At 33.8% G+C, this 21,009-nt stretch overlaps 1 non-coding gene across 1 annotated transcript; it reads left to right on the plus strand.

The window, feature by feature from the left end:
* The first annotated feature begins 13,607 nt into the window (after positions 1–13,607).
* LOC126010446 (U6 spliceosomal RNA) lies at positions 13,608–13,714 on the plus strand. The gene has a single exon (XR_007496476.1). It is a non-coding gene; the product is annotated as a U6 spliceosomal RNA (small nuclear RNA).
* The last annotated feature ends 7,295 nt before the right edge of the window (positions 13,715–21,009 follow it).

Below are 21,009 nucleotides of genomic sequence, written 5' to 3' on the forward strand. Positions count from 1 at the left end.
GGTGATCATTTCACAATATTTACAAATACTAAAGCATTATGTTAATATATTAAAGTATGTGATATAATTCATAACTAATCTTTTTAAAAGGAGGTAGGGACAGAGTAATAGAAAAGTGAGAACATGCTTGCCTTACATGCAGATGATCTAGGTTTGATCTCTGCCAAGAAGTCCCCCAAGCCTGTGGGCAGTGATCTCAAAGTGCAGAGCCAGGAATAAGCCTGAACAGCACTACTAGGTGTGGCCTCAAACTAAAACGCTAAACAAAACATTAAAGGATATATATATATTTTAGTGGTATTTTATCACTATATATATAGTGAGATGCTCAAAATATGTTTATTTTTCTTTGTTGCAGCAAGTCAGTCATGAAACATGCATCATCTTTCATATCATTGGGATTTTTTTCTTTCATTTAGATTAAAGATTTTCTGAATGAAATGATTCTTCCCATAGTGGATAATTTTGTAAGATTGATATTAGCTCACAATGTTTCCTGGTAAAATCCCATTTCTCATTCTTTTAACAAGTGATTTATCAGAGATATAATTAAAATTGCATTTATACTTTGGAATGCCAATGTTGAGAAGGAAAGTATTTCTTGGGGATAAAGCTAATAGGCCTAAAATAATGTTATTTTAAATATTATTTAAGTATGAATACTTTATTTTAAATATTAATATTTTTTAAAATATGTACAGTGCTTACCAGTTTTTAAAATATTCTTATGTGCAGCTCAATTTCTTTGCAGAATGATAAATATCCTAGCAGAAAACACAAATTCAAACCTTCTTCCCATGCTAGAATTGGGTTCAAAATTCAAGCTCTCTCCTCCACCACATTCAAAAGTAAGAGGGGTCCATGGACTAAGATGCAGGTTGATACTCCTTGATTTTAGCTCTGCTAGCTATGAAGTTGGGCTAATATCTATCTCACAGGGGTATCCAGAGGATTAAAAAAATAGATTTTTATAAAGCTCTTTGGAGATCCTTGGATAAAATACGCTGCTGAGGCACACAGCGTTCTTATCTCCCTAGTTGCCAGGGAGCCTGTGATTTCCCATGGCATGTTGTATCAACCTGAGAAAAAGCAAGGGTGAGCTGTGGAAAATAGGAACATTGGCAACTGGAAGGGACAGATAGCACTTGCCTATGTGAACTGCATGGCTGCCTCCTGGGAAGCCAGAAGATAGTCGGGATTGTAATTAATGGATAGGGATGTTGCTTCTCTTTCCAGGATAACTGTGACATTGCAAATTGGTGAAATTACACAGTTTGTATTCTGTAATTTTGTTTGACTAAAAAAAAATTAACTAGTAAAATAGCCTCTAGGAAACTCAAAGGAAGCTTAGCATCAAAATGTGTACTGTGAACAGCTTAGCACTGAACTTGAAAGGTATCCTGCAGTTAACTATTTCACTTATAGGCTGGGAATTTCTACAAACCAAGTTAAGTGAGTGTTCTTTATAAAGATCCTGGTGTTTTTGCCTATAGATAAAGACATCGAACAAGGCATTGCTAAAGGGAAAAGTTTTTAACTTACACTGTACATTGTCGTAAATGTCAAAATACATGCCATATTTTAAAATCCTTTCATTCAAATTAGCCATATTTGGGTTTTACAGAATCATTAATTTCTACTGCCTGATTTTAAAAATACCATCACTGAAAATCACACAATTCTCTTCTCTAAAGAAGAACTAATTAGGTATTCCATATTGATATTATGTGACATGACATTAATTTCTTGTACATACTTAAGTAAGGATGAGAGACACAGTGATTTCTTTTCCTTGATGGCACTACAAGTCACTGAAAGAAAGTAAAATGTAGGGACTAAATAAAAATAGGGGTTAGAGAGAGAAAATCAATAAATATCTAAATTATTTAAAGAAAAGCTACAACCGGGTGTCTTCCTGTCATGCATCATACCCTGGATCTGAAATAAGACAGGTGAATTGTCTCCAGCCTGCATTGGTTTGGGCACTCTCTCCAGCCTGCTCATTAGCAGCTCCAAGTCTAGGCTCCCTGTTAGTAGAAAGGCAGGGATCACAGCAGGGAAGTTCTATCTCAGGCTTCTCACATTCCTGCTCTATCTTAGCAAAGCTTTACAAAGCCTTTTCTGGCAGCTCATTAGTAGGTGCACTGATGCATAAGAGACAGTCATTAGAACTGTTTTTCAACATTGGCTTTTGATCAGGTGACTAGTAGCATGGTGGAGACATTTACTTACATTGTTTTCCATAAGAGTTTCTGTTGCTATATTGAGGATGACATATTTAAAAATGTTGAAAACTAGCTTGACCTTTTTATGACAAAAAAAAAAGAAGAAAATGAAATTCCATTAGTTCCCCAAATCTTGCCTTCATACTGTCAACTATGACGTAATAAATGTGTGGACCTCTTCCTCGGTATCTGCTCTTTAAGCTTTTAATAATCTAAATTAAGTTCAAATATCTCATTAGATTTACAGTTATGAAAAAAGGATGTTAGTGCAAGCAAATAAATATAATAAATTATCATAAGCTTTATATAGACTCATTAGCGAATTTTTACATGCATATACTATAAAGGCTGATTTTCAAAATTAGGGCAAAATGCATCATCTACAATCTAATAAAGCATTAAAGTTATAAGAGCAAACTCAGATAGTTGATTTATCTTTAAAGAGCTTTCATTGTAAAATGTGTTAAGGTTTCAAAATCTATTTTTTTAAGCAAAAGCCTTATACACTGGGTATGAGTAAAGCATATATAATTAAGTGAAACTCCATTATACAATAAGACAAAATTTGTCACTCCATTAATGCTCTTTATATTTAAAAAATTACTAAGTGTAGCTGTACTTTTGTTAGTAAATGTTCTTTTCAATGATGATTATCTTTTACCATCAATTTTGTTTCTTGTTCTTCTACCAACTTCTACCAACACTGATGTTGTCAGGATTTTGTTTGATGAGAATTTTTATTTCATCACTTCATAGGAACATTTTAGCTTTTGATTCCTTATAAACAGAAGAAAATCATGTAAGCACATACCCTGACATGTAACTCAAAAGGATGAGAAGCTTTATTTGTCAAACTTTACTGAAACAAAGCGCATCAGCTTAATCAGGTCTGTTCTTGGCAATGTAGGAACATGACATGCCAATTACATAAACTTTCAACTAAGTGAAGACTCCTGCTGACTAATTCAGTGTTGATTGTTTTCCGCTACTTGGCTTTGACTGCTTGTTAAGACTCAAAAAAATAAAAAAAATAAAAAAAAGAAGGAAGATGGGAGAGAGGGTAAAAATTGTAGGAATTCTCTCTCCTTCCGTCAAACATTCTTATGATTGCCAGCAATTAGTTAAGCTTCTTGGTGGTAAAATGACAAGATGGAACTTGACCAAACACAATGTGTGGAGCTCACAGGCATCTGCCCCAGCTGAAAGACATTACAATGTTTGTTAACCTTACGGGTCATTCCTGATTCACTTCTGCAGACAGAAAACAAGATTTATATAACACAGATCAATACTGCCCTAAGACTTTCGCCATTGAGGATGCTAGATTGAGGCACTTCTCTTTATCAGTTTACCATGACACTAATGTATTTTGCCTGTTTTGCCTGGGCAGTGATGAATCTGTTGGCAAGAGAAAACAAATAAGTTTTGTTGTTGAGAGACATGTTGTCCATGATTTGTCTCAGCAGACATGCCAACTTGCTGGCCAATTCATTTCCTATTTAATTTAAGTGGCATATCTGTCTTCCCCTTTCAGGTATGTCTTTTGTCTACTGCACAACCACACTGGCAGTGCTCTGAGAGACTTTGCAGTAGATCTTTGCAACTAGATTGATACAGAACCTATCTATAATTTTTAGAAGAATCAGAAATTTAGAAGCACTGTCTAACTCGGTGTCTGGCATGGAATCTTCTGTCTTACTGTCTGGGATAAAGGGAGGTTTTAACAGTATAGAGTTTATAGCTAAATGATGACATAAATTTGAAGCTACATATAAATATAGAGAGAACTACCTTATTAACATCAAGAGTTTATTTTCTGGATGGAGAAATATTTTTTATTTTATAAAACTAGTAAAGTATTGCTTAATTACAAAACATGTATCTTAATTCTAGTCCCAAATATATTCATTACCACAATTACTTTTTCTCATTTCTCTAATCTTGAAAAAAATACTCGATAATATTTAAATAGTAGTGTAAACATTAGATGAGTTTTGTTTTAATGCACTGCTTTTTTAGTTTAGATTTAAATGAAGCATCTTAAAAGAAAGATCGCCTACCCTGTCACTAGTCACTCATGACATCTAACAAAATATTAATAGAAAAGTCAGGAAAGAAATGACTTTACATTTCAAGTCATGACCAAGCTGATGCTTTAGAAAAATGTGTCGAATGGTAAAATTTTAAAATAGGAGCTCCTCAAACACTGACAGCCCTTAAGCAATCGAACAGTTAACACAGCACAGCACAGTCCACAAATGTGCCAGCTAAATCTCTGTGTCAGAACACATTAATTATAGTAGTCAGTTTACCTTTCTCCTTCATAACATTTTTGATTAAAATTTCACACATTACAATGATATGTGTCTTTTCTACAAGCTGTGAAATTTACTCAGCCATCAATGGGTTAGGATTTTGTTCCTAAGAAGCTTATAATACATAAAAAGTTGACTTATGATCTCTGAATAGTGAAATCAAGGACAGTTTCTTTTGGTTAGACTTACAGTTTTATACCAGCATTGGTGTCGCAGAGCAAAACATTCATTAGTAATACTGTACCCCCAAAAGCAATAACTTCTCTTTTAATATGTTGGCTTAAAATTTATAACTGCAAGGCTTAATTAAGCTGTAGATTATGTTTTGAAAGGTATAGTCAATGTAATGAATCCCTGAAGATAAAAAATAAACAATAAAAGATAATCAAAACATTTATCTATTTAATGGATTTATATAGTTGCTTTAGAAATGTTATTTAACAGATGTGCAAAGATTAATAAAATAATGCAATAATTTTGAACATATTCAAATCATTAGTGTCTAATTTAATATGCAATAATTTTTTCATTTTAACTCTACAGCAACAGAATACAAGCTTATAAGTCTATAAACTTGAAATTCTATTATTTAAAATGATAAAGAAATGTAACTTTCTATACCTTTATAGATTGGTTATGTAATACAAGGCTATTCTTAATTTAAAAATTAAAGATTTAATAAGGTCAATTTGACCAAAGAATTCTCCATTCATCATTTATCAAATCTGAACTTTCATTTATTACATCAAGTCCTGAAATTGCAGTTGATGAAAAATTTTGTTTTTAAACACAATTTAAGATTTGAAGTGTAAGTATGCATTATATTTAAATATATGTAAGTAAATATTTATTCATCCTCCCAACTAAACAGGAATACACATTACATTTCAGCTCTATGTTTACATAAAATAAAATATTAATAAATATACTACACATTATATATTATTTTACTTTAAATGCTATGTGGTCAAAGAGAGAGTATAGGAATAAAGGACTTTTGCTTGTGCCAACTACAGTTTGATTCTCTGGTTCAATTCCCCACTATCACATCTTTTCCATAAAATAAAAGGGTGATCCTTGAGCACACAGTTCTAAGGCCTATCTACCAGAGATATGATTTTCCTCCCAATAAAATTAAACAACAAGGATGAAAGGGAGGGGTATTGGGAACCAAGAGGGAGGGAGGTGTTATACTGGTGATTGGTATGGTGTTGAAATGCAGTAGTGTTGGTTCACAGGGAACCATTTTCAATAATATTATAAATCACAGAAATGGGATAAAATTAAGTTAATAGAGCAAATTTAAAAATCACTATGAATGATATGAAAATCTGCTGAAACAAATTTGTGATTATTTTTAAACACCTTAACTTTTCTATATGAAAAGAGGTAGAGTTAAAAATTATTTTTGTAACTTAAAGTGCATGTGGGGATGAGGCTAAGAGATATACAAGAGTACAATTCTTATCTTGAGTGTGGCTGAATTAGGTTAGATCCCCAGCAACACATATGGTCCCCTGATTCCTGAGCATAGGACCAGGAGTAAACTCTTAGCATTGATGGTGTGGCCCAAAAAACAAAACATAAGTAGATAAACTGAATATTGATGATTGTCAAGATAGTACATTTAATAAAGGCTTTGCCTTTCGTGCAACTAATTTATATTTGATTCGTAGAACCACATGTAGTTTCCCAAATACTGCAAAAAGTGATCCCTGAGCAGAACCAAATGAAAGCCCTTAGCACCAGATGTGGTTCCCAAACCAAAATCATCATCATAATCATCCTGATTGTCATCATCATCATCATCATCATCATCATCATCATCATCATCACCATCATCAATGCATGTGGAATTTGGTCCTCAATAATACATGGTGTCTCTAGGACTTCTGGGAAGCAAGACACTTTACTTTCATGGGCCTATCACCGTTCAATCCCATTTAGTCCTTTGAGCACTGCCAAAAGTGACCCCAGTTCATAAATACAGAAATAAATCTTGAACAATGCTAGGTGGTTTAAAAAAAAAACCAAAAAAACAAAATTAACATTTTATATTTTGCTAATTCTGAAAAATTTAGTGAATACAATACAAATTTGGGGGATCTTTACAAACTCATAGTTTGGGAGGAGAAAATCGAAATTGAAATAGATATATGCAAATTTATCATTAAAAATAACTTTCGGGGTCAGAGCAATAGTACAGTAAAAAGCTGTGGCCCAAGTTTAAACTCTGGCATCCCACATGGTCTTCTTATACTGACAGGAGTAATCCCTTAGCACTATGAGATATGCCCTCCTACCCAAATTATTTTTGTAAGCTTGGAGAGATATTCCAAATAGTAAAGAACATACATTACAAGTGTGATGCTCTGAGTTGAAGTCCTGGGACTGCTAATGTCACCCTGTCTCAATCCAACCCCCCTGCGTGTGGCCCTAGTTTGCACCTAGTATGACTAGGAGTGACCCATTTAAAAATAAAAACATGCTTGTATGTTTTATCAAATATGATGTTCAAATCATCCTATTGATGTCCAGATTTATTTTAAATAATCACTAGAATTTGTTTATCTTTTATTTAACAAATAGTTTAAAATTGGGAACGAGGATTTGTGTGCAAAAAAAAAAATTATGGAGTCATTTGGAAAATACTGAGACAGTGAAAATGTAAGAAAGAGGTACAATACATTAAAGTGTTCGAAGGCAAGCAGACTCCACTAAACTTTACAATCTCTACATTAGTGGGCCAAGGAAAGACGATAATTATTTTATCAACAGGAAGACACCCATGCACCTTATTACACATTGACTTAGATTTTCACCATGACAAAGATTTTTAACATTTCTTAAATGTCCTATAATATTAAATTTGAGAATTAACAATAGTTTCTCCCTGCCAATTTTTGCATCAAAGCTGACCAAGCTGCTCCTACTCTGGAATTTTAAACAAAATCTAATTAAATCAACAAAGTTCACTGGATGAGGTTAGACTGTTTCCTGAATGCACATGGCTCTGCTGCTCTGCCTGGAAGAGCTCTCAGCCTTGTTCTCAGCTGACTTTTTCTTCTGGCTGGCCCTTGATCAAACTTAACGATCCCCAGCTGTATCAGTTCCCTGCCTGCCTTAACCCCAATTGGCCTAGCCTCACATCTCTGCAGCCTGGAGAAAAAAAAGTAGAGCCAAACTGACCAGCACCTCCTTAATGTAGTCCTATAATAGCTAGTAACATTCAAATAATTTCTTTTCTTCTTCCACACATGCTATGGAAATGGAAAATTTGCACATTAAAAAAATCAGAATAAGAGATAATAATGAGTCAATCTGGTTGTAGCTGCAGCACTGTCCCCCCCCCACCTCATCTCTCCCACGTCATTATTTTAAAGATGTTTACAAACCTGCCAGTATAGTGCAGAAAATATGGCTGAAAGTTCTTCGAAATATGTTCTGAATTGGTTACAGATGTTCTCCAGCCCTAAGTTCTGTGTGCCCTCTCCATAGCCAAAGTATTTCTAATACAGACTTTGACTCCTGGATAGATAGACCAGGTTACTAGTAGATGCAATTAGATTAGTTTGTTTTAGAGGAAAGATAAAGAAAATATAACAAATCAAGTTTTCAACACAAAGATTGGCAAGGACTAAGTTTGTCATAATTGGCTTTCATTTCCAAGATCCTCCTCTTGGCAGATGTCAACAAGAGACTTTAGCTAAAGGCTGAAAGTTATATGTAGTTGAAAAAGTCTTAATAAATAACTAATAAACACTCATAACTATATTGTGAAAGCTATGCGTTCCACCATTTATCAATTGTCTAAGTTAGTTAAGATGATAGTTTATCACTGCTTTGATACGGTCTCAATGTTCTCTCTCCTTAGGTTTTGTAGTATTGTTTGTACATTTCAATTATAGTAATAAATAAAAAAAATGCAACAATGCAAAGGAAATAGAGGTATTTTGTCACTATCTCCAGCTCAGAAGATAGACATATTTTGCAGACACTTTCGTGCACACTATAATCAAGAAAAATGTCAATTTTTTAATGATTACCTAAGCCACAATATAGTTGTACAAAATAGAAGCATATTTACATAGGAAAAGAAATGTACAAAGTTGAAAATAACTTTTTTAAAGTGTTAACTGTTAACATTTTTTTTAGAATTTCAGAGTATAGGTAATGCTTAAGAGCAAGCAAATATTTTCTAAAATGTACCTGACAGATAACATTTTACGTTTCTAAAGGCAAATAGTAAAAACTGAAAAAATATGTTTGTTAAATTTTTGTTTTATTTTTTACAACTATTTGATAGGGAACCATTTATGGTGTATGTATGCATATACATGTTTACACATTGCTACACATGAATGACATAGATTTCCTTTATTATATTCTGAAAAGACAATTGTGAGAGTATATGACTGTAGTTTCATGGGTTTAAAACTGACTTCTAAGGTGTATCTAATTACACTTAGTTTGAAAAAAAATAGAGATTATTACACTTTGAACAATGTAATGCTGCTAGTGGGATATATATTCATTTTGTAAAGATATTTGGGCTTATTTTTGTTCAAGTTATATATTTTAAATGGAACTATTGAATAATTTTAATGTGTTTAATCATATCACTGTCTTTTCTATGAAAATTCAGTTTTATCTTTCTTATTCTCTAAAACAGTTTGCACTTTAATATTTATGCTGAAAAATTACTCTGAGAACTGAATTCAAATTACTGAGAAATAATTTTTTTTTTTAATTATTTGTTTTTATTATTTTAATTATGACAACAAAGATGCAAAGAAAGAGGACAGGGTAAAGTTACAGTGGAAGCCCAATCACCCATAAACAGGATTCTCAGTAGTCCCTTCGATAATATCCCAGCCTTGAACTTTCAGCCAAAGAGCATTAAGAAAAACAAAACTGAACCCATGTACAATACAATTACTTTGTCCCTCAAATCCCCAGTTGTAGTACATATTGTTTCTTAGCAGCACACCATATAATCTAAAGATATTAGACTTATGTAACTCTTTAAACATTGAGGGCAAAGTACATTTATCTAGTTCCATGCACATGCTTACTAGTTTAAGTTAACCTCAAAAGTTTTAATGGGTTGTTTTTCTTAAGGATTGGAGTCAAGGGAACATAGTAAAAAATGATATTAAAGTGGCATTTGTTTGCATAGGCCCACCAAAACATAAGGGACATGGAAAGACAAATTATGGTCTAAATACATGGAGACCCTACCCCTGAAGTTTTCTGGCACAGGACTGAATCTAGGCGGGTTTCTGGGAGGAGCTGATGGGGCACCCTGGGTTTTCCCCACTCCCAGGCCGGGTCTGGGGACCGGCCTAGGTTGGGCTTAAATCCCTGCCCTTCGGGCTTGGGAGGGTCTCTCTCCCTTCCTGGAGCAGGATTTTGAGCAGTCGGGCGGGCAGCTGGCAGACCTCCGCATGTGCCAGTGGCCTTTTGGCCTGGCCTAGGGTGGGGGGCCCGGACCTGGGTCACCCGACCCCCCTTTCCCCCTTTCCTCCGGATCTCCAGGTGGGTTTCTGGGAGGAGCTGATGGGGCACCCTGGGTTTTCCCCACTCCCAGGCCGGCTCCAGAGGTTGGCTTAGGGGGTGGCGTTTGATCTGGGGGGTGGCAGATAATTGCTCAGCTATACTCAGGCTGTCACTGGCAATTTCATACCAGTCTACATTTTGAAACCGCGCGGGGGCTAACGCCCCCGCGCGATCATATGCTCCTCCCAACCATCAGTACCCCAGATTTACCCTTCTTAACTTCAGTAACACACAGCTTTAATCTCTGACCAAAGACATACAGTAGATCTTCCAAATCCCAGAACTATTTAGAAGGACACAAATCGAACACATATTGAACACATATATCTTTTGAATATTTTATGATTATTTTCTTTAACTGCTGTAACTCTCTATATATTCTTCTACCATGATGTTTCTATCCACTTTTCATCTTGTCTTTTCTATGTAAGCTGTTCAGTAAGGATTGTTGGTGGAACTGTCCCTCAGTTTGATGCCTATGATTGAACTATGTCATGGAAATTGCTGGTCTTGTTCCTATTGCTTCCTGATGCACCAATAACGCTTCATGGCATTGATCCTTGTTTGCATAGACACATTAAAATGGGAAAACACTATACAGACAGATTAGTTATTATCTAATAAATCTCATTACAATGTACCTTACACCCTGAATATTGATATAATGACCTGGCACAGGCCTCAGATGAATGGGCATTCTCCATTCACGCTGGAACCAGGCAAGCTATCTACGAAACATCCAAGGTCTTTTATAGCAACAGTTGGAAGCAGTCCTCTACCAGGAAAGACACCACCAAGGGTGTGTCATCGACCTCCTTAAAAGACACTTCCGTTTATACTGAGAAGATGTGACAACAACAATGACCTGTGAGAAGACATGACAACAACAATGACCTGCTCGACAGGACATGGTTCTCTCTATTGCCCCTTAAGTGTGAGGTGAAATGAGAGGATGCTCTGCACCATCCTTACTGCAATATGGGATATGCAGACTCCAGGATCTTTCATACAGAAGCATGATACCAACAACAGAGACTATGTGAGGAATGGAGGTGTATTGCCACTACAGACGATGACTTGAACTGAGAAATAATTTAACGTTTCCGTATAATTGTTTAAAGAAAATTTGCCTATTAGTTTATATACATGGTACTACATTTTGCTTTCCTTAAAGATTTTCTAATCAGGGGCCGGAGAGATAGCATGGAGGTAGGGTGTTTGCCTTGTATGCAGAAGGATAGTGGTTCGAATCCCAGCATCCCATGTGGTCCTTTGAGCCTGTCAGGAACAATTTCTGAATGTAGAGCCAGGAGTATTCTGAGTGCTGCCGGGTGTGACCCAAAAACCAATAATAATAATAATAATAATAATAATAATAATAATAATAATAATTTCTAATCAACATGGATTTCTACTATTGAGGAAGCCTGAGGAGTTTTCTCTATGTCTGCTTGTTGGTGTCATTGTCAGTCCATCTATCTGTGTGTATACGTGTGTCTTTATTAACATAATTTACTCTGCCCTATACCCCAGAAATATTTCTTTCCACTATTGGTGTTCTAGGTAAAGAATTTTAAGACTCTGTAATGAAAAGTACTATGCAAAGACAAGATTTATTCATTCACAGTAAGTGATGAAGTCTAGCATCTGAACTTGCCTGGCTGAAAGCATTTTTGCAGCAAATGGTTCAGAGAGTGATCTTCATTCAAGTCTGCTGGGGATAATGTGTCCAAAGTAAATACCCAAAAGGCCTTCCTTCTACTAAGTTCACCACCTGAATTATCCTCCCTCTGTGAAGGATTAATTTTCTAAATGTACGTGAATTTCAAACTAGAAATTGCATGGTACAAATTAATAAAGAGTTTAGCTGTAGGGCAATCAGTGGCACTTTTCCTAATCAAGTTCAATATACCCTATGTACCCTTTTAAAATTCTAATAGTTCACTGACTGTATTTGAAGTCACATGGGCATGTCATCACACAAATAGCCTTATTAGAAAAACAACTCTCGAATTAATAAAAGCCGTGACTATCATTGTCAGAATGCAAGAAGCATAGAAAGAATGAATACCATAAGGGTCCTTGCTGAAAGCATGTGGTGAGCTAAATACTTTAATCCTCTGAAATATTGGTCTTTGGAGTTCTGAGAATACTGTTACCACTTTTGATTTGAGCTCAAGACTTAACCTAAAATGATACCATTAGTGATTTAGGCTAAGCAGATCTGTATGATTACTTCAGTTTTTTCCTCTTCTGCACATTCTTTATTCCTCTTTTGTTTCTTTATTTTATGTAACATAAAAGTGGTAAGTTAAGTTTCACAACTTATGACAGCTATCATATTACATATTTTTTTTATTTTAGTTTTATTTTTTCTCGCTTATTCAAATCGCACCTTCCTTTCCCCTTTTTTCTTCCTGATAAGTTCTATGGCTAGAAGGAATATTAATTTATGAACTATGTAAGATTTTTTTTTTTTTTTTTTTTTTTTTTTTTTGGTTTTTGGGCCTCACCCGGTAATGCTCAGGGATTACTCCTGGCTATGCGCTCAGAAGTTGCTCCTGGCTTGGGGGACCATATGGGACGCCGGGGGATCGAACTGTGGTCCGTCCAAGGCTAGCGCAGGCAAGGCAGGCACTTTACCTCTTGCGCCACCGCCCGGCCCCGTAAGATTATTTTTAAAATAATGATTTACATATGTGGGAATTTGTTGATTTGTGTAATAGCTATTATACTATAATCTAATGTTGCTTTTCTGAGTTTTGTGTTTTTTGTTTTGTTTTGTTTTACTCATTAAAATACATTATTACCTTTTCCTCTCTGTGCTTCAAGTTTATTGCTTCTGACTTACATACTGTAACACACTATTAAAGGCTTAGTCATGATTCTGTTTTCATGGCTCACTCTTGGTGAATTTGGGGAATCCTGTGTGTTTTCAGGGACTGAACCTGGTTTCACTGCATGCAAGGAAAGCATCCTCTGTGCTGAAAAGATTTTCTGGCCTTTTATAACTTAATTTAAAAAAATTATAATTATCATTTATTTCCTCTGTGCTGAAAAGATTTTCTGGCCTTTTATAACTTAATTTAAAAAAATTATAATTATCATTTATTTTTATGTTGTTAATTTTATTTAAATACTCTTACTTTCAGATCTTGGATATTTTAAATTATAATTGTGAACAGTCTCTTATTTATATGTTCTTATTTAGATTATTGGTTATCTCAAGTACTTACATTTGAAGGTTTTTAAGTTTTTACTATCCAGCGACTAAAAAAAAATGAATAGAGGAATATAAATATTTACTTATATAATACTTGTTATGACATAAAGTACTTCTCAGTAAACACTGGTTCAAAACTCAATAAAATAACTTTATACTTATTAGTTAATTTGCTACTTTACATTTAAAGAGTAATAATTCTAAGTTCAAAATATAATATTTAAAATTTTGTCTTAAATGCTCTGCATAATTTGGTATGTTTATAAACATATTACAAAATGATTTGTGCTCGCTTCGGCAGCACATATACTAAAATTGGAACGATACAGAGAAGATTAGCATGGCCCCTGCGCAAGGATGACACGCAAATTCGTGAAGCGTTCCATATTTAAAAAAAAAAAAAGATTTTACAAGTAATTTAAAAGAAAAATGACTCAATGATTTAGTAATATATAACATTTTGTGAGTTTTGGCATTTATGACTCTGAAATGCCATATAAAAATAAATAAGTCAAAATTCATAAACAAAGACTGAAAGAACAGGATGTGTGTCAGTGACTGTGTGTGAGATTCACGATGACCTCACCATAGGCATGGTAGTGAGGCAGAAGTTTATTAGTGAGTCTCATTACCTTGCTATGGAGGGGTGAAGGATGGGAACATAAAACACAATAGCAGAATCATGAGCGGAAAAACTATTAACTTAGTGTCAGATGAATATTAACTCTGATTTTTTTTCAGTAGATTCTATGGATTTGCTTTGATCACTCAAAACACGATCACATGAACCTCACTAGTGATGTATAACATATATGCACAAAATTTATGTGATAAGACATATTATTCAAAAATGAACTTGGGATACTAGATTTATGCCTAATTACCATGAATAAATACAGCAACTGTGCACCGCCAAACTTCATTGCCATTTTGCAGACAGATGCAGCTGTAGAAATTAGCCAAAGAATCTATAAACCAGAGAGCATGAAAGAACGAAAACAGCATAAGAAATTAGGCCCTGATCATTCTTAAAGATCTTAGTTCATGAGTATATCACTGACTAGTAGCATATTCGACTCAGAATATAATGACTTTTAATTTTTTTTAATTTTAATTTTTCTAAACTGATTTTGTAATTTTAATCAAATGTTACTTATGAATATAAATAAAAAGTCAATCAAGAGCATTGAATGATAGGGATAAGAGCATGTGCCATGCACACAGCTGACTTAATTCCTGACATCCCAGATAGTCCACTGAGCACTGATAAGAGTAATTACTGCATGCATAGCCAAGAATAAGCCTTGAGCACCATTGAGGCAGGCCACAGAAACAAAAATAAAAAATCAAGTATTACTAATAAGAACATTGTTTATGGGTAAGTTTTGTTTGGCTCTTATTTTATAGATTTATGTACATCATAAATTATAAAAAATTGGTCAACATAAAATATACTTATTATATTTTAGAGTATAAATATTCTTTAACATAATTTGATACACATAAATTTAATGAAATTTAATATAGTATCACAAATGAAATTAAACTTAATTACATTTATACAAGTAAATCTCAATAAAATACATATCTAAAACCCAATAATTAAACAGAATAACTTCCACAGAGCATGATAAAAAGTATTATTTAATTATTTTATGATATGTTGTAATGCAATAAAGAGAATAACTAATTGCTTCAATAAATATCTTGCTATAGTGAATTAGAAGACTATGTTTTGAGATAAAAATAGATTGCTTTTTTTGGGCCGGAACAATAGCATAACTGTCAGGCATTTGCCTTGTATGCTGCTGACCCAGGACATACCTGGGCTCGATCTCTGACATCCCTTATGGTCTCCTGAGCCTGCCAGGAGTGATTTCTGAGCACAGAGCTAGGAGTAACCCCTGAGTGCCTCGAGGTGTGGCCAAAAATAGAAACAAAAAAATTTGTTTTTCATGTTTTCAGAGTTGAAATTGGCCAATTTCAACTGGATAGATAGTAAATTGAACCAGCTCAGGTTCAATCTCCTAAACATCTCCAGATGTGAACCCAAAACTAGCTAACTAAATACAATAAAGATGTCATATTGATGTCAACAACTAATGAAAATTGTAAGGCTAATGAGTGATCTTTTTAAAGTGATCATTATAAGCATATCTTTTAAAATACAGATATGCTTGAGCTATATTAAATAGTTACATAAATCTAAAATACTAAAATATTTGATTTTTCAAGTTTTAACAGTATTTTTATTTGATTGTTGTTGGTAATTGTTTACCTACCTGTATTATAAATGACTTCATATTTAAGAAAACTTGCTTTATTTCCTGTCATTTTTTAAATCAAGAATAAAAGAATAAGCCCTTGATAATTGTGAGTAAAATCTTCAAAAAGACAAGAACAGAGGTTGGAGCAATAGTACAGTAGGAAAGGCGTTTGCCTTGCATACAACCTACCTAGGTTTGATCCCTGGCATCCCCTTTGCTCCAAAACCTGCCAGAGTAATTTCTGAGCACAGAGCCTGAAGTAATCCCTGAGAACCACTGAGTGTGGCCCCAAAAACAAAACAAAGCAAAACAGATCAAAATAAAACACAAAGGATAGGGACTGATACAGAATGATCTCTCTCATATATGGGATATTAAGAAGCATTTTAAAGGGATAGTAAAAGACCAGAAGCAATGGAGTCTAAGAACCTGTTTATAGAACTGAAATAACCATGGAGTTGAATGTTGTGAGAGGGTATCAGAGGTAAAGAACGAGGAATTAAGGAAGTCCCTAAGAAAACAGAAGGAAATGGATGTTCTGGGATGGACTATGGTATAGTACTAGAATGTAGCATTTATGAAGCCCTAACCATTGACAGTATTGTAAAATTGTAAATCACAGTGAATAAAATTTTAAAAATGCCCAAGTTTTGAATGTATATAAATATATATACATACATATGTATATAAATACATTCTAAGAATGTAATGTATTCCAATCCAACGATAAATATTTAAACATTTAAATGTTATTTATATAACAAATATGGAGATACAAATATTGGCACATGACTAATTGTCTTGCTTAATGTTATAAGGTTTAAATTTTTAGATCTAATCAAATTCTTATTCTCTAAACTCAAAATTATCTATATACATAAAATAGAATAAGTTTATAGATATACAAAATAGTTTCTTTTCTTTTTGTTTATATAACTGATTAGGGTACATAAATTCATAGGAAGACCTTGTAAAAAGTTATTTCTGAAACAATTTAAACACATGAAGGTGGAGACAGTAAGAATCAATAAGACAATAAGAACCACTCATTTCAAAATAATAAATTTTACATTATTTGTAATATTGTTCTTTCAAATTTTGTTTGTTGCTTTGAGGCAAAGAGATTTGAAGCAAGAAAGATCATGCAATAGAGGTGCGAAAATTCAGATAGCAGTTAATTAGTTTAGTTAGACTGTTAACATGAACATAATGGATTTTTAGCTTTTCTCTTTATTATCCTCTGACTTCAGGCAATTATACACCAGCAATTTTTGAACAAGTATTTCACATGATTTCAGAAAATAGACTCCATGCACACTTAAGCCCAATCTAATTAATTCAATTTATTGAAATTGTTTATTCATCTTATATCAAATTGAGTCCTCTATGACCATCATTGAGCTCATCGCATAGTGTTATGTTTGATGTCTGAGCAAGTCACCTTTTCCTTTCTATGGAACGAAATCAAAAATTAGATATTGAGCAATTTATAATTTGAAGAGTCTAACTTTACAAAAGGTAAGTTGCGACCGACTGACATGAATCTCTGAATCAGTTACATTTGGATTTTAAATTGTAACAATTAAAATGATATTTTTGACTCTAGATCTTCTAATATAATATATTCATATTTAGTCTAGATACCTCTTATTACCAACAAAAATAGTTTTCTCTTAACTTTTTCTCTGTATATTTAACTTATAAAAGAAAATGCAGTCAATCCTTTTGTATCAAAGGGCAATTATTATAATTGTTACAAACTGTTCTTAGAGTTAGCGAAATGCCCAAGACACCTGAACTTGTAATATAAACTTCCTGTAAAAATCAGGAGGTTTGTGACTTCAGGGATAATACGAGTAAAGCGTTTGTCATGTGGCTTACCTGGGGTTTCATCCCTTGCATTCTGTAGGGAACCCCACACGCTGCTAGGAGTGTTTCCTAGACAGGAGTAAGCCCTGAACAAGGTGTGGTCATAAACCCTAAAATTAAAAAAAATAATAGAATAAAATTAGAGTTTTGAGACTGGAAAGATGGTTCAGCATTATTCAGTCTTGTATCGACTTGCTTTGCATGAGACCCACTCACGTTCAATCACCAAGCACTACATTTGGTGCCATAAACATTGTAGCAGTGATCCCTATGCTGAACACCATGAGCGGAGTCACGAGTAAGTTCTAGGAATCACAGGGGATAGACCCAAGACAAAACAAAACAAAGCAAAACTAAAACAAAAAACAAAGAAGCTTGGCATCATTCAATCATTTAACTGTTTTCTAATTCTCTAAACTTCAATTGTAAAAAATGGCATGAGCATTTGAACAAAGATCCAATATGAATAAATAATGTCTCTAACCATCACCTGAGTCTAAAAATTAAAAAAAGTAGCACATAATTAATTTACTTTTTATAGTGATTGCATAATTTGCTTAGAGACAACTGAAAATCTTCAATCAGCCAACAGATGAAGAAATCCACTATTTTATGAGGAGGCAACTTTCTCTTGGCTTGAATCCTTAAAATTTTTATATTTACAAATTATACAAAACATACAGCCTATTGTGTCTGGCTTCAATTACTCATATAATTGGTCACAATCATCAATAAGAGCTCTGTTAAAAGAAAACTGTACCCTATCTTGTGTATTCTTAATATTCTACAGATAGTAATTTGAAAACATAGTTCTTTGGTCACATGTAGGGAAAGAACAGAGAGGTATATTAGAGAAATCTACTATATTAGTAAACCTAAAAACACCTGCAATCTTTTCCCTTATTTTCTTTCTATATTTGGTGCAAGTAACAAACTTTTGTCTAATAATGTACAAATGAATTTCCAAGAATATTTTGGAGTAAAAGAGGTTTTACTTAATGGTTGTTAAACTCATAGCAAAAGTTTTAAGAGCTGTAAGAAGGATTAATGCTCAAAGGAGAGTTACCACAAGTTACAGTTAGGAGAGAGCAAATGTAAGGAGACATTCAATAAGAGAACTTGCCAAAGTTCACTTTCAGACCTGTTATCTATTTCAATACTTCTATTTGGATTAATTGCATGCCAGTGATTAATGTATTATTACATTTTCTTTTGAAGACATTAAAAAAATATCCATATGAACTTGGCATCCATTAATACTTTTTGCCAAACCTCCTATTCTCAAAAGCCAGGAAAGACACAATTTGGGAAAGTGTTGATAGTGACAAATTCAGTTATCTCAAAGACATATACAGGCTGCCCAGATCTTGCAATCTATTACCACATAGCATAATGCTGTCTACATTGACTGGGACAGAAATACTTCATTTCACTGGATCACAATCTTCTAAGACAGCCTTGTCATTTTAATTTGTCACTCTTTGTCTCCTATATCTCATTGAAGTCTCATCTCTTCAGCCAAGTGCCATAGGCTACTTTTTCCTAAGGAAAAAAATTCTATCACGCTGAATAGAAGAAAAAGGAAAGTCACTAAGAGAAAGTTCGTGTCTAAAGACATTGCTATAGATTCCATTCCCACAGGCATAGCAGGTGGTATAAATACAATCTAAACTCAGACAGAAAAATGAATTGTTGCTTCTATTCTTTGTCTTCAGTGTCTCTGGGAATGTTATATCTGCTTCTTCTGCACAGCTATTGATTTGGCATATCTTATCAAAGAAGAGAGGAAGGGGATAGTAAATAAGAGTTTAGGATGACAAATGTCTGATGCATTGGCAGAGCCTGTAAAAAGGATAATAATTTAAATTAATAAGAACTGAAAGCATAGTTCATTAAAAAATCTTTTTTGCTGATTTTGAATTAGGTCACCATTTTTAAAAATAAATGTTCTACAGTATATTAGGAAATAGTAGTATAAAAGTCGCACTCTTAATGTTAAGTTTATTCTTTCTTGGTTTAATAGGAGCATTTGTGCTTTGCATAAACAAATATACCTTATATGTATTTTATTTATTTAAAATTAATTTAAAAATTGGATTAACAATGCCATCCTTTTTATTCAATTTATAGTTTAAAACAGAAATCCAGGATGTCAGCTGAGATTTCTTTAATTCTGTTAAAGATAAATTGGTTAGGAATGAAGAGATTGTATAGCAGGTAGGATGGTTGACGTGCAAGCAACAGAATAGATTACGGTAGATCCTCTGCATTCTGTATGGTTCTCAAGCCCGCCAGAGTGATTCTTTTTTTTTTTTTTTGGTGTTATAATATCATTTTTAATAAAGTGAAAAAGGCACTAATGTTATATCTGTGCTACTGGATGTGGGATATATCGAAATTGATTTTTTGCACTTCTTTTTTTTGTATAATTTTTATTTTGACCTAAGTGGCTTACATATCTTTCACAGTAATATTTTAGGTACATATCAACAATGTGTCAGGGGAATTCCCATCACCAAAGTTGTCCTCCCTCAACATCCATTCCCATCTTGCATCCCATATCCCCCACCCTCACCCTTGGGGCTGCTAGTATAAGTGGTCCTCTCTGTGTCAAGCTTACTATTTAGTGATCATACAACTGTTTGGTCTTGATACCCTCCACTCTTTCCCCTTCTATTTGAGAGGCAGTACTAGATAGTTCAAGTTATGTGGTTTTGTTTGAAGAAAAGAAGAGCAATAAAATGGGGTAAAAATCAAATAAGCTGAAAATGGACGGAGTGCTTTTAGAGGTTCACAACCTCAGTTTGAGAGAGAAATGGGAAAAAGGAAGTGAAACACCACAACCATACAAAAGGAGATCTCACATAAAAAAAAAAAAAATCCAGTGAGCACTACAGCTATAAAGACAAGCAACACATAATATCCATGGTCCTGAAATGAAGACATAACAGAGCGCAAAAAGGAAAAAGGGGAAAAAAAAGGAAACAACAACTTCAATATTCAAACCCAAACAAAGAAATAAAAAATATAAATAAATAGATAAATAAATAAATAAATAATTTTGTGCTGTTTTCTTTTTTCCCTGCATAGGCATAGTAAATATTGGGGACATTAGAGAGGGAATTCCGTTGGCCTAAAAGCTACAGGGTTTCTCCACCTTTGAAGTATGCTCCCATGGGAATAACTATAGACTCCTTGCATGTTCATTTACTCTCCCCTCGGTGCCTTTGTGGTGTATGGAAGGCTTCAGAAGTGATTCTTAACTGATGAATGACCACTGAGCACCACTAAATATGGCCAAAAACAAAGTAAAATAAAAAAAAAAAAAGATTGTAGCATTTTATCTTCCTCTCTCCCTTCCTTGCTCCCTCCCTCTTTCCCTTCTTTCTCTCCTTACCTTTCTACCTCCCACTTCTATCCGTTCTTTTTTCTAGTCTTCTCTTTCTTTCTTCTTCCTCTCCTTTCTTTCATTCTTCTTTCTCTCCTTTCTTTCTTTCTCTCTCTTTTCTTTCTTTTTCTCTTCTTTCTTTCTTTCTTTCTTTCTTTCTTTC

Source organism: Suncus etruscus, chromosome 5, assembly GCF_024139225.1.
Source record: "Suncus etruscus isolate mSunEtr1 chromosome 5, mSunEtr1.pri.cur, whole genome shotgun sequence".
In the NCBI taxonomy this organism is placed as follows: domain Eukaryota; kingdom Metazoa; phylum Chordata; class Mammalia; order Eulipotyphla; family Soricidae; genus Suncus; species Suncus etruscus.